General features: G+C 32.3%; 1 long non-coding RNA gene across 4 annotated transcripts in view; it reads right to left on the reverse strand.

Annotated features, from left to right (window-relative positions):
* LOC120600005 (uncharacterized) overlaps positions 1-16,445 on the reverse strand; it is a 160,818-nt gene that overhangs the window by 32,154 nt on the left and 112,219 nt on the right. For 2 of the 4 annotated variants that reach the window (XR_005652055.1, XR_005652058.1), the window contains one exon: positions 12,892-12,970. The exons of the other annotated variants lie outside the window; for them this stretch is intronic. This is a non-coding gene — a long non-coding RNA (uncharacterized LOC120600005). The remainder of the gene's footprint in view (positions 1-12,891; positions 12,971-16,445) is intronic. 4 annotated transcript variants of the gene reach the window in all.

Genomic DNA, 16,445 nt, shown 5'->3' on the forward strand with positions numbered 1-16,445 from the left:
CAACCAAAGAACAATGGATACTGCCAGAACTTCTGTCCAGGAAAATGCCTCACTTTTAGCTCTCGCTCTGAGGCCTGATAAGTCAGTTTCTCCTCATATGTTCCTGCCATTCCTCGAACAGTTGTCCCAGTGCTTGAGCTCAGAGTGATTGAGTCCATCAGTGAATAAGTTCAGGCATGTGCCCTTTAAGAGGAATGTTTGTGACTATTGCAGCCCTCTGTCTTGCTCAACGGCAGTCTCCACTGTTTTTCACAGCCAGAAGTTGTGGGGACTTCTCTTCCTGGCACTGCAACCCTGGGCTGGAGAGCCTAATGTAGCTGGGACCCCTCGCTCCTCAGATGGTGGAGTGGACTCTGTAGATAAGATAACACACTGCTGTGGGACTGGCCATTTCGCATTTCCACTCCTCCTATCTGCTTCTTTTTATGTATGTCCCCAGTAGTAAGACTTCTGTTTAGCCAGATCTCAGGTGACTCCAACCTCAATCCTTTTCAAAAATTTTCCAGTATACTGAAGAGGAAATAATACTTTCAAAATAATTCTATGAGGCAGAATTATCCTGATATCAAAGCCAGAAAAAGTACCTACAAGAAAATAAAGCTATAAACCAATATCTTTAATGAACATACATGCAAAAATTCTCAAAAAATTGTAGTAAACTGAATTCAATAGCACATTAAAAGGGTCATACACCATGAAACAATGGGATTTATTTCTGGAATGCTTAGATAGTTTAACATAAGAAAATCAATTATTTGTGATGCACCGCATTAACAGAAGAAGGATAATACAACATCTCTACATTCAGAAAAATCATTTGACAAAATTCAACATTCATTTATGATAAAACTCTCAAGTACGAATAGAAAAAATTGCCTCAACATACTGAAGCTCATATATAAAAATCTCCCAGCTAAGATACTCAAAGGTGAAAAACTGAAAGCTTTTCTTCTAAGATCAAGAACAAGGCAAGAATTCCCACTCTCTCCACTTATATTTATCATAGTACTAGAAGTCTTAGCAAAAGCAATTAGACAAGAACAAAGAACATTTAAATTGAAAAGGAAATGTTAAAATTATCTGTTTATATATGATATGGTCTTGTATGTCGAAAACTCTAACAACTCAAAAATAAAATTAGAACTAATAAACAAATTTAGTAAATTTACAGGATATAAAATCAACATGCAAAAATCAGTTGTGTTACTATACATTAACAATAAATTACATACAAAGGAAATTAAGAAAATAATCCCATTTACAATAGCACCAAAATAATAAAACACTTAAGAGTAAATTTAACTAAAGAGATGAAAGACTTGTATACTCAAAACTACAAAACATTGATGAAAAAAAAATTTTAAGATATAAATACATGGAAAGACACTTTATATTTTTGGATTGGAAGTTTTAAAATTGTTAAAATATCTATACTACTCAAAGCAATCTACACATTTAATGCAGTCCATATTGTAACTGACATTTTCTCAGAAATAAAAAATAACTATCATAAAATTTATATAGGACCACAAAGGAATCTGAATAGCCAAAACAATCTTAAGAAAGAATAACAAAGGTGAAAGCATCTCAACTCCTGATTTCAAAATACATTACAAAACTACAGTAATTTAAAAATATATGGTACTGATGTAAAGATAGGCATATAGACCAACTGAACATAACAGAGAGCCCAGAAATAAACCAATGAATATATAGCTGACTGATATTTAGCAACGGTGTCAAGAGTACACAATGGGAAAGGATAGTCTCAACAACAAAAGAATGCTGAGAAAACTAGGTATAAACATGCAAAAGAATGAGTTTGAACCTCATCTTACACCATACACAAAAATCAAATCAAAATTTATGTTAAAATTTAAACACAAGTCCTGAAACTGTAAAACTCTAGGGAAAAACCATATAGGGAAAAACTTCTTGACATTGGCCTTGGAATTGATTTCTTTATGACACCAAAAGCACAAGAAACAAAAGTAAAAAATAGACAAGTAGAACTAAATCAAACTAAAATGTTTCTGCAAAGCAAAAAAAACCCAAAAATTTAAAATATTGTAATGGCAACCTAGATAATGGCAAAAAATATTTGCAAACCATATATCTCAAAATAAGTTAATAATCAAGATATATTAGATATACAACTAAATAGCAAAAATAATAAGTCAGTTAAAAAGGCATAAGACTTGAATAGACATTTTTGCAAAGAAGATATACAATGGCCAATGGGTATATAAAAAGGTATTCAATATCACTAGTCATCAGTTTAAATCAAAATCACAGCGAGATATCACCTCAGACTTATTAGGATGGCTAATTTTAAACTAACTAACTAACTAACTAACTAACTAACTAACTAACTAGTTAGTGAGGAACCATTGTGCACTATTGGTGGAAATGTAAACTGGTACAAGCACTATAGAAAACAGTGGTATTTTTTCTTCAAGAATTTAAAAATAGAAATACCATATTATCCAGCAATCGGACTTCTGGGTATATATCCAAAGGAAATGAAATCAGGATCTTAAAGAGATATCTGTACTCCCATGATTGCAGCACTTAACTAAGATATGGATAAAACACAAATGCCTGTTGCCAGATGAGTGGATAAACATTGTATATACGTAGAATGGATTATTTTTCAGCTTTTAAAAGAAGCCAGTCCTGCCATATATGATAACACGAATGAACCTCAAAGATATTATGCTAAGTGAAATAAACTAGACATAGATGAACAAATGCTGCATGAGAAATTTAAAATAGTCAAATTTTTCAAAGAAGTGAGTACAATGGTGGTTGCCGGAAGCTAGGGACAGGGAAAAATGGGGAGCTGTATTTCAACACATTTAAAATCTCAACTAGCAAGATTATTAAGTTCTACCAGTATTCTTTATTGTGCCTATAATTAACAATAACATGTTGTACCCTTAAACATTTGTTAAGGCAAATCTTATTTTAGTATTATTATCACAATTTAAAAAAAAAAAAAAGAAAAAATTTCTCAGGTGAATGCAAGTGGCCTGCACAACACAGATTGACAAAGTTTGGCCACTAAGATCAAGAATAAGGCAAGGATGTCAACTTTTGCCATCTCATAATCAATATTATAATGGAAGTATTAGCTAATGTAGTAAGACAAGACAAGAAAAGATGAACGTATACAGATTGGGAAAGAAATAAAACTCTCTGTTCACAGATAGCATGATTACCTGTGAAGAGAATTCCAAAGAATTGACAAAATCTACTGGAACTAATTAGCAATTAATAATGACAGTGAAGTTGCAGAATACAAGATTAATATACAAAGTCAATCAATTTCCTCTATACCATGAACAATTGGAATTTGAAATTAACATAATACCATTTACATTAGCACCCAAATATGGTCAATTGATCTTTGACAAAGGAGCAAGTTTAATTCAATGGAGAAATAATAGCTTTTTTAAACAAATAGTGTTAGAACACTTTATTATGCTTATGCAAAATAAATAAATAAAGGAATCTAGTCACTGCCTTGTGCCTTTCACAAAAAGTAACTCAAATTGTATCATAGACCTAACTATAAAATTCAAAATTACAAAACAGGAAAATAAAATAGGAGAAAATCTAGGTGGCCTTGGGTTTGGGGATGATGTTTTGGATACAATACCACAAGCATGATCCATAAAAAAAAAAAAAAAAATTGAAGAAATTGGACTACATTAAAATTCTAAACTTCCGACCTGTGAAGACACCACAGACTGGAGAAAAATATCTACCAAACAAGTATCTGAAACTGGTATCCAAAATAAAAGAAAAAAAAAAAAGAAAACACTTAAAACTGTAGTGAAAAAAAAAAACACTCAATTTTTAAAGTAAATAAATTATCTGAATGGATATATAATCAAAGAAGATCTATATATGGCAAACAAGCATATGAAAAGATGCTCAACATTTTATCTCTTTAGTGTATTGCAAATTAAAACAAAAATATATCACTATACATTTATTAGAATGGCTAAAATCTAAAACACTGAACCAACTAAATATTGGCAACATTGTGAAGCAACATAAACTATCATTCATAGATGGTCAGAATGAAAAATTGTACAAGCCATTTATAAGACAATTTGGCAGTTTTCTACAAAATTAAACATACTCGAGAGGAAAATAAATATGGCGTTAATGATAGAAGCTCTGTTTATCCCTCTTGAGACCAAATCAAATTTGTGATAGAAACACGGAGCAAACAGCAAGGAAAGTCACCTGGGATCTAGATGAACAGAAGCACTAAAACTAGGGAGATAAATAAGAAATCACTCTGCAATAGGAGGAGGTGGGAGTAGGTGAAGACGCAAGGCTGACCAGACTGAGCATCTGAATGGGACAGAGGCTACAGCAGCGGGATCCAGCAGCTACAGACACCTCTTAAAGGGGCCGTGTCTGCAAGCAGACTTTTGCAGTGACAGATCTGTTCACTCTGAACACCAGTGACCGGTTAGCTGCTTGGGGAGCACCATGGACTTATAAGGAGACACAGAGTTGTCAGAGCAAGGGCTGGAGGTGAGGCTCTCTTTCAAGCAGAAGTGCTGGCAGTATCCATTGTTCCTCTATTGAGCTCTTCCTCTCCCAGTGTGCAGACGTAGCACTGCCATAGCTGATAAATTATTGAACTGGATAACAGAAGTCCTGTCGCCCATAAGATTCCCTGAAACTCTGCCTCCTCCAACTCACAGCCCCACCCAAGCCACATTCAGTTGTGTCCTCCACAAGCCAAGTGCTCCTTGCTGAGCAGCACCAAGACTCATGCTAGTGGCAGCTGACCTAGTTTCTGGCATGGCTTCTTGAGGCAAATATAAGCACAGCATCTGTGGATTGCTTATTGAATCTTAACAGGTGGACTGGAGGGGAATGGGTTGGGGCTATACTTGGCCTGAAGCTGAGCTCCTTTCAGGACTGTGCCACTGGACACCTACTATACAAAGCCACGCTAATATGACCAGGAGACTTGGGAGCTTTGCTTAGTACATAGAAGCAGACACAGAAAGACAGCCAAAATGGGGAGACAAAGAAGCAGAACTTGTATGAAAGAACAGAACAGAGCTCCAGGAAAAATGGAGTGAAGCAATCTAAAATATGTAGAATTCAAAACACTGGTTATAAAGATGCTCAATGAACTTGGGGAAGTGTAGATGAACTCAGTGAGAACTTTAACAAAGAGATAAAAACATAAAAATGGAAATGGAAATTATAAAAGGGAACCAGTCAGAAATGAAGAACACATTATCTGAGATGAAGAGTATATTAGAAGGAGTCAACAGAGTGGATAAAGAAGATGATCAAACCACCGATATAGAGAATGAAGAAACCAAGGACACTCAATCAGAACAGAAAGAAAAAAAGAAGCCAAGACTATAATAATAATTTAAAGAGCCTATGGGATATTATTAAATATAAAATATCTGTGCCGTTGGGGTATCTGAGAAAAACAAGCAGTTGAAGTGCTACTTGAAGAAATAATGATGGAAAACTTTTCTAACATGGTGAAGGAAATAGACATACAACCTCAAGAAGCTCAGAGACTCCCAAAAAAGATGAATGCAAAGAGGCCCATACTAAAACACATCATAATTAAAATGCTAAAGTTTAAATACAAAGAGAGCATCTTAAAAGCAGCAAGAGAAAAGCTATTTATCCACAAGGGAGCACCCATAAGACTGCCAACTGATTTCTCAATAGAAAGTTTGCAGAACAGAAGCGCTTGGCACAAAACAATTGACGTGATGAAAACCCAGGATCTATGACCAAGAATACTTTATCCAGCAAAGCTATCATTTAGAGTCTAAGGACAGATGAAAAGCTCCCCAGACAAAATTAAGCTAAAGGAATTTATCCACACCAAGGCAGTATTACAGGGAATGTTGGAGGGACTTCTTTAAGAAGAAAAAAAAAAAATGTATCAAAAACAGGAAAAAAGAATGATAATAACTACATTCCTATCAACAAGTACCTCAAATGGAAAAGAATTAAGTGTTCCAACCAAAGGAAAGGGTGGCTGAATGAATAAGAAAACAAGACCCATACATATGCTGCCTACAAGAGACTGACTTCGGATTAAAAGACACACGCAGACTGAAAGAAATGAGATGGAAAAAAATATTGTCTTAATGGACCTAGAGTGTATTGCACTGAATTAAATGGGTCAGATAGAGAAAGACAAGTGTCACAGGATTTCACATACATGTGAAATCTAAAGAACAAATAAAACAATAACAACAACAAAAGTGGAAATAAACTCATGGATATGGAGAACATTTTGAGAGCTACTGGATGGGAGTGGGGTGGGTGTAGCAAAATAGGGCAAAGCAATTAAGTACACATAGACAATTACAAAATAGACATGGAGATATAAAGTTTAGCATAAGAAAAATAGTTAATGTTGTTAATAAACATGTAAGGGGAAAGACAGTTACTAGATTTAATGGGATTATCACTTTGTGAGTTTTATAGATCCCTAACACTATGCTATATAACCGAAACCAATATATTATTGTATGCCAATTATAAATGAAAAAAACTCATTGAATTGTACAGTGTAAATATGAACAACTATTTGTCTATTATATTTCAATGAAACTGGAAAAAGTAATTAAACATACTCTTACCATGTGATCCATCAGTCACTGTCCTTGGTATTTACTCAACAAGTTGCAAACATGACTACACAAAAACATGGACATAAATGTTTATAGCGGCTTTATTAAAAATTTCCCAAACTTGGAGAAAACCAAGATGTTCTCCAATAGGTAAATAGATAAATAATTTGTGTTACATCCATACAATGGAATATCATTTATCAATAAAAGAACTGAACTATCAAGCCATATAAAAACATGAAGAAAACTTGAATGCATACTGATAAAAGAAGTGAATCTGAAACAGTTCCATATGGTTTGATTGCAACTATATGACATAATGGAAAAGGCAAAACTATGAATACATTAGAAAGGTCAATGTTTAGAGGTTGAGCACAGAAGATTTTTAAGGCAATGAAAATATTCTGTATGTTACTGTGATGATGGATACATAACATCATACTTTTGTCCAAACCTATTAAATGTACAAAATGAAGAGTGAACCCTAATGTAAACTACAGACTTTACTTAATAATAATATATCAGTATTGACCCATCGATTGTTACAAATTCACCACACTAATCAAAGATGTCAATAATAGAGGATAATAGGGAGAGAGAAAGGGGGAGTGGCATATAAGAGCTCTCTGTACTTGATGCCTGATTATTTTTTATAAACATAAAACTTCTAAAAATATCTATATCTATATCTAATCTATATCTATATCATCTATATCTATGTCTATCTATACAGATATAAAGATATATCTTGAATTTTTTGTTTTTTTAGAAGGTTAGCTATGATCCATCTTAAAATTTGAAAGGTCTTTTTGTTAATTTGTTCTAGTTTCGAGTCTACTAACCACTTTAGTCTTGATATTAATAATTCATCAGTCTCTTGGTTTAGCTGTCTATAGTTTTCCATCAGCCAACATGGCAAATCTTGGCAACCCTAAAATCCAAGTAAAAGCTTTGTAATAACCAATGGTGTTTTGCTTTCTCTTTTGCTCTATTTACATATTTTAAATAAAGCTACACTATTGTTCTCTCCATCTCTGTCTTTGTGTTTTATGTCATTCATTATCAATTGTGATGAACAAAAAGGAAAATAATTGGTACATATGTCCACTTTTCTCTTCTCTGTTTATTCATTCTATCTCAGATAATCATTACTTAATATTTAATGCCCATACAGAATTAACCTTATTATGATTTACTTGTGCTCTTTCAATTAGCAAAGTTGTATTGAAAAATGGCATGCTTTGGACTATGCCACAGAATTGAAAAGCTTTGTTTCCATTCTTAATCTTTTTGAAAATGATCTTAGTAACCTTGGACAAGAAACTTTTTTTCTGTTTCTAACCTTCTGGGAAATACAAATATCATGTACTTGCAATTCGTATCCACTTCATAGCGTTTCTATCTGTAATGTTCCTCAAAATAAAGTCTTCAGTGATATAAAGTCTTAAGTAACTTGTAATCTTACTATAGTCTTAGTTTTATTGTGTATTGTGTAGTATAAATAGATCTTTATATTACCTTAACTATATGCTGGTGTCTCATTTATCTATTTTTTTTCCTGCTTCTTTCCAAAATCAATTTGAGGTATGGCATTAATCTTAAGAGCCTGACAAGGGCTGTCGTGAGTTTATCTCACTTTGATCAAACTCTGGAGCAGACCATTGCGAATTTACACAAAAGATGTCATTGCTTGTGCTTAACTTTTTAAAAAATGATTTGCTATCTTCATATTAACTTAACAAAGAAAGGGTGAATGTACTTTTAAAATATGATTCACCCATGAGTTTTAGGGTATGAGTCAACTCATATCTATAGTGGCTATGGAGGTTTCAGTTATCAAGAATCAAGATACATGACAATTATGAGCAGTGAGTTTGTGACAAATTGAGTCACACAACCCATATAAAAGTGGTAGCTACTATTCAGTTCAAGCTGATTGTTTCCATGAATCTCAGTAGTTTAACATTTTATTTTTTTCAAAAGAAGAAGAAAATTCAATTTTTAAATTTAAAATCATAATCTTTTGAATGCTTAAAATTAATTTTACAAATATTTGTGTCATACTAAGAGTGCCGGTGAGCCAGATTTAGGCCATGAGCTAATTTTCAAATTTTAATCTTGTTTCAGAATATTTTTTTCAACTTAAAACATATGTTTTCCCCAATTGAAATATGGATGTAATTGAGACCTGTATAGTCGCAGATTACAGGAACAGATCCACATAGGAATGAAGACTAATTTCTCTCTCTTACCACATCTTGGTCTTTGGAAAAACTTTCACAAAAAAGAAAAGGAACCTGAATTAAACAATCATGGATTTTTTTTTAACATAAACAAATATATAAAAGTAATTACATGCTAATAATAAAATAAAATCGGTACATAATATATACGAATAGAAACAAAAGGATTTTTCCCACCTTGAGCCTCCAGTCCAACTCACCAGAAATAACCATTATCAAGGCTCTTACATATACCTTCAAAAATTTTCTTTTTATAAATAGATTCCTATAATGTATTCTTCTCTGAAACTTGTTTATTTTCACTTAATGACCATGTTTATTGACTATCTTCTATAACATAAAACATACATTTACTTCCATTTATTTTAATAGTATTCCATTGTATGTTCATAAATTTACTAAATCAGTCCTCTACTGACGGACATTAATTATTGCCTGTTTTAACAATTACAAATACAAAAGCGTTATGATGAAAATCTTTTTATGTATACATTGGCAAATACTTGCCTGCATACATATAATATAAATTTCTTACAGAGTAAAAGAATATCTTTTTTTAAAAGATACTGGTTGGCAGATTGCACTCCATACGAAGTTACATTGATTTACATTCCCAGCAGTAGCAGATGAATGGTATTTCTTCACACTCTCTCCAATGCTAAAGAGTAATCTATTGGCCATGAACATTCAGCATATCAGGTGCATCAATTGGTATGTCTTATATAAGAAATAAAGAGAATTGTCTAATCTGTTGAGTTGTTCAAATGAGATCAGTTAAAATAGCTTCAGTTATTTTAGTCTTCCTTATGGCTTTGTGTCATGTCTTAAAATTTTTTTCCCATTCATATTATTTTAGAATGCAATCCATGTTTTCTAAAATAGATTTAAAAAACATTTTAATTAATTATTTTTTAAAATAAATTAAATATTTGTAATGAAATAATTTTAACTGGACTCTGAGTAAAGTAGAATAATCTTAGATTATCTTAATGGATGATATCACATATATAAAGTCTCACAGATTAGTATATATCTTAATTTAATGTCCTTGAATAATATTAAAAGTCAAATGGGAAACTGTAGGAATATTTTCTTTAAAAAGCAATAAAGAATATATGTAATTGTCATGTGAAGATTTTTTAACAACACTATAATAAATAATAAAAAGACAGAAGATGAATTCCGGAAGAAGCAATATAGCTGACAATAAATGTAAGAAAATATGTCCATTCAAATGAAATTTTAACAATTCATATTTACCAAGTTTTATTTATACAATTCTTAAAGATGAAAATAACTACTATTGCTCAGTGCTGATGAAGATATAGTAAAATGATACCATAAATTGGTATAGCATTCTGTAAAGCTTCAAGCCTTTTCAGTAACCACATTTAACCTGAACTATCCCAGACCCCAAAAGACAACTGGAATAAGCAAAGTAACATTAGCATCATGACTCAAATTATCTTGCCTTTGTGTTCTTATCTATTTAGATTGATGTTCTAGTTCATTGCACAATCTGTCCTTCCTAGGAAAGCATTGCTGAGAGGTCCCAGGCAATGTTTCTTACGTGTTAAAAAATGAGAACACATCCTATGTATATTCCTCTTTTACAAGATTACCACTGAAAATCTACCATATCCATCTAGCATCCAATGTACAAAATGAGCAGCCACCATCTTCAAAGAAGCTCTGCTTTGGGGAATGCTGCATTCATGCTCAATAAACAGCCTCCAGAACCCAGTAGGAATCAAAATAAAATAATTGAATTTATATAAGTGTTAAAAAATCATCCCAGACTATGACTCTCCTCCTCCTGACATTATCTCTCCTTATAATAAGAAGATAAAGTTAAAAATAGATTACCACAAAAAAAAACTGAAATGTATGTTAGATAATACAGAAGTACAATTGACTGTCCGAGTTTGGTTTTATATATACATATCAAACTGGATATATGTTTAAACTGGTTTAATTTTGCTGTTGCTAACAACAAACTCATAAATAACCGTGTTTAGGTTAAAAAAATCATGTTTAGGTAAAAATCAACAGCTCTAGGAAATAAAGTTTATATAATCTTCTTACAGGAACATCAGAGGAAGGGCTTACTCCTTTATGTATTTTCAGCAAAACTGTCAAGATGAGTATTGGGGAAGCAGTGAGGACATCAAAGATAGGATTTAATATATGCAAATACCTACAGTAAATTATCAGACATATAAAATATGCTTAAATATTAAATTCATGGGTTTCTAAGATTTTCTGTTTGATTGGTTAGTTGGTTGAATTTTAGCTAATAACTCTTCTTTCTTGATATACCATACTAGGTAATGTTTCCATAAGTGAGATCAAACTGAAATGTATACTTAAGAAATGTCTTTGGCTCTGAAACTGAGTGATCCAATAATTATCAGATGAGTGAAAAATAACTCATTATGAGTTATTTCTTTTCCTAACCCAAATCTGTTTAAAACTAAAATATTTTGGCCAAATCTGTTTGGAAGTAGAATTAAAATCTAAGAATTGTTGCACTATAAAACTATCTAAGTTATTTTATTTTTAAGCATTTTCTTATGAATATTCATACTAGATTGAACCATCTTTGAAGAAGAACATGCAAAGGAAAAAAAATCCTTAAGAAGTAATTCTTTTTTGTAGACAACATGCAAATTACATTAGAAAATTATCTGGAATGAAACGATTCTGGCATTTTCTTAAGGTTAGATAGAATACTTTGAAAGCAATAATGATAGTCCAAATGACTGCTCCTTGAGTCTCTCTAGTACAAATTGTCAGAATTATAAATAAGAACAAAAAATATAGGTGCTTAACCATGCAAAACTGTTGAAAAGCAACTAATTTATACAAAGTTACATAGCACAAAAGGCAAAATAACACCTATCTTACTAATGTTGTGAAAATAACTACTGAAATCCAACCAATTAGATTACTAGTGGGAGGAAAAGCCCAATGTGTAATTTGACTGAAGAAAGCCCTAGTTGTCCTGTTCCATATTTAGAATCAATAAGGAGATCATCATCAAAGGAATTGAGCAAAAGAAAAGATCTAAATATTTAGTGGAAGCCAAAATTTGAGGTCATGGTTTGATTTTTTCCACAAATGAAGTATACAAACAAGAAGATCAATATCTAGTAACAAACTTTCTAAGTTTGAGAATTTTCTTCTCAAGTGTCTGATACCTATGTGTAAAATGGAGAAGTAGTCTTTCATCACTCCACTGGGTTATGAGATATATCTAAAATGACCTATATATGCTTGGTTCTATCCTTAAAATAGTTATTTTCTATTCATATGCATCTTTTATAGAATGCCTCTGCATTTCTATCTATACAAGTTAATAAATAAAGAGTGCACATTAATCATATAAAAGTTGCTTCTTTACTTCTGTCTTAATATACTTACTAGATATCTACTAAATCAAAATGGCAAGATGTAGATTCCATATAATCTACAAGACAGGGGAGCAAAAACATATCCACAATAGTGTCCCTTAGTTAATACTACTGCCAGAGGGACGATGTTTGCAAAGTAAACTAACATTATCATGCTGCAAAATTGGAGACTTAACTACTGTCCAGGCTTTCCTATAGAAGTATCTTCCTACCAAAGGAAGTTAGCAAAGGAACATTTCCATGCCTAAAATATGGATCAGAAAGCAGCCAGCAAAGAGAATGCAGACAAGACAGGCAAGAGTCTCAAGAAAGCTATGGGTCAACAAATATCAAAAAAATATATGTAAGGTCTGCACTACTCATATTTAATGATACTATCTTTGCCTTTTTTGCCCTTGTGTACAACAAACATTCACTGAATGTAAAAGGCACTTATGGCACAGGTAAATGATATGGTGCCTGCCTCAAGGGTCTTATAGTCAAATGAAGGAGATAATCAGAATCACACAGGTTTAATTAACTAAGTGTTGAGATATATGTATGTATATGATCCTATAGGAACACAAAAAGATACTTTTTCTCTCTGACCTGGAAGTTCAGGAAAAGCTTTCTGAAGTAGGTGATGCCTTAGTTGAATCTTGAAAGATGACTAAGAGTATTTCAAAACCTAATTGAAAAATAGAAAACACATTTTCAGGGAGAGGGAGTATAAACAAATGAAAGGAGATGAGAAACAGCATAACGTTGAAAAACTATAAGGAGTTTGATATTAAATAAAGGTAAGATAGGAAATAGTGAGGGATAAGGCTGGTGAAATATAGAACCATATTTTGTACAACCTGGAATATCAAGCAAAGGATATGAGGCTTTATTTTATAAGCATTAAAGAAGCACACAGTACTCTAAGCACAGAAATAGTATGATCTGTTTTGTATTTACTTGTGTGTCCTATAAATGATGGTTGGTGGATGGATTAAAGAGGAAGTGAATAAAATGATTAGTAAATTATTATAATAGTCCATAGGAGAAACAACTCAATTATGCTAAGGATGAAGAGGAGGAGAGGAATTTGAGATACAATGAGAAGGAAAATCAACCAGACTGGATATTAATTGGATGTCAAGTAAATGTCTAGGACTAACCCAGGTTTTCTGATATTGGTAAGCAGGTGGATAGTGATGCCATTTATAGCGATCTAGAATGCAGGGGCAGGAGTAGGTTTAAGTAGTAGTATGAGGAGTTCAGTTTTCAGAATCTGAGGAACCTATAACATATAGCAAAGTACATAAGATCAACAGACAATTGGCTATATACATTTGAGCTTGGGAGTGAGATTAATGCTGTAGATATAGATTTAGGGGTTATCTAGTCAAATTGTTTTTAAAACCATGGAAATAGATGAGATCGAGAGAGAGAGCATTGCAAAGCATGGAGCTCTGGGCAAGTCCAATGGTTAAAAAATAAAGGAAAGAAACCCATGAAGATGAACAACAGGAAAGAACTGAAAAAGTACAAGAAGAAATAGGGAAATTGAAGGTTAATGAGAATAGAAGATCAGAATATAAAATCAAGAGAAGTTTAGCAAGAAAATGGAAAATGTCCACTTGGAAAACATGGAAGTCACTGGAAACCTTTGCAAGAGCAGTTCTCAGTAGGGCTGTTGTTGAAGTGGAAAGCAGATTGTTGTGCTTTGAGAAGTGATGGAAAGTGAGGATTTAAAGAGTGTGTGAAGACTAGTTTTTGAGAAGTTTGACTAAGAAGAGAAAGAGCAATACAACGATAGCTAGACATACATACAGGGTCACAAGAGGATTATTTTTAAAAAGATATTTGGAGGTGAAATTTATATTACATAAAATTATCAATTGAAATCAATAATTTAGTGGCATTTAGTACATTTACAATGTTGTACAACCACCACCTGTATCTAGTTCCAAAATATTACAATCATTCCAAAGTAAAACCCCTTAACCATTAAGCAGTTTTGCCCCATTTCTCTATCCCCAAGCCCTTGGTGACCACCAGTCTGCATTCTCTAACACTTGATTTATGTACTTCCTATATTTAATATAAATGTAATCATACAATATGTGAACTCTTGTGCCTGGCTTCTTAACAACATGATCTATGTTGCAGCATGTATCAAGACTTCGTTTTTATGGCTAAATAATATTCTATTGTATGTATATCCCACAATTTGTTTATCCATTTATATATAAGTAAACATTTAGGCTATGCTTACTTTCTGTCTATTGTGAATAGTGCTGTCATGAGCATGCATATCTTGTATTTGTTTGAATGTTTGATTTTTATTCTTTAGAGTATATGACTAGAGGTAGAATTTAGGGTCATATGGTAATTCTATGCTTAACTGTTTGAGGAACTGCCCAACTATTATCCAAATTGGAAAGAAAAAATACAATTATTTCTGTTTGCAGATGACATAATCTTTTTTTTATAGAAAACCATAACAACTTCACGCACACACACAAATCTTGTTAGAAATTTTAAATTTGTAATAAACAAATTTAGTAAATCTTTAGGATACAACATCAGCGTACAAAATCAATTGTATCAAACACTAACAAGAAACTACCCAAAAAGGAAAATTTTCATTTAAAAAAAGCACCCCCCTCAAAAATATAATAAAAAATAAATATTAAGAATAAACTTAACCAAGAAGGGGAAAAACTTGTATACTGAAAACTACAAAACATTGATGGAAGAAATTAGACACAATAAGTAGAAAGACAACCCATGTTCACAGATTGAAAGTTTTAATTCTGTTAATATGTCCAAACAATCCAAAATGACCTACATAATCAATATAATCTGTATCATAATCCCAATAGTATTTTTACAGAAATAGAAAAAGCGATCCCAAAATTCATACAGAACCACAAAAGACCCTAAATAGCCAAAACAATTTTGAGAAAGAACAAAGATGGAAGCATTACACTTCTTGATTTCAAACTATATTTTAAAAAGCTGAAATTTAAACAATATGGCACTGGCATAAGGACAGACATATAAGTCAATGGAACAGAATAGGAGTCTAAAATTAATATCACTCATATGCAATCTACTGATCTTTGGCAAAGGTTCCAAGAATGCACAACAGGAAAAGAATAGTCTGTTCAACAAATGGTGCTGAGAAAACTGGATATCCATCAGCAAAGGAAAAATAGACTTTTTGCTTACACCACACCCACAAATCAACTTTAAATGGATTTAATTGTAAGACCTGAAACTGTAAAACTCCTAGAAGAAAACACAGGGACAAAATTTCCTGACATTGGTCTTGACAAGAATTTCATGAATATTATACCAAAAGCACAGGAGGCTACAAGAACATAGAAAATTGAACTAAATAAACTAAAAACACTTTTATATAGCAAAGGAAATAGTAAAATTGCAACATATGAAATAGGAAAATGTACTTGTAAACCATATAGCTGATGTGAGATAAATATCCAAATGTATAAGAAACTCATACAACTTGATAGCTAAAACTCAAGTAATCCAATTTTTAAAATGAGTGAAGGACTTGAGTAGATATTCCTTCAAAGAAGACACACCAAATTACCAACAGATACATGAAAAGTTGCTCAAAATTACTCATCATCAAGGACATGCAAATGAAAATGACAATAAGATATCACTTCACACTTGTTAGGATGGCTATTATAAAAATAACTATTTTCAAAAGTGTGGAGAAAAGGGACCCCCTGTGTACTGTTGGTGGAAATGTAAATTGGTGCAGTCACTATGGAAAACAGTATGGAAGTTCCTTATAAAATTAAAAATAGAACTATCATATGCTCCAGCAATCCTACTTCTGGGTATTTATCTAAAAGAATTGGAATTGGGTTCTCCAAAAGATATTAGCACTTCCATGTTCATTGCAGCATTATTTACAATATCCAAGAGGTATGCACAAACTAAATGTCCATCAGTGGATAAATGACTAAAGAAAATTTGGTATATACATACAGTGGAATATTATTCACCTTTAAAAAAAGAAGGAAATCCTGTCATTTGAAACAACATCGATGAACCTGGGGATATTATATTAAGTAAGAAGAATCTAAAATAGTCAAACTCATAGACACGGAAAGTGGAATGTTGGGTGCCAGCAGTTA

This window comes from Pteropus medius, unplaced genomic scaffold, assembly GCF_902729225.1.
Source record: "Pteropus medius unplaced genomic scaffold, Ma_sr-lr_union100, whole genome shotgun sequence".
Taxonomy (NCBI): Eukaryota; Metazoa; Chordata; class Mammalia; order Chiroptera; family Pteropodidae; genus Pteropus; species Pteropus medius.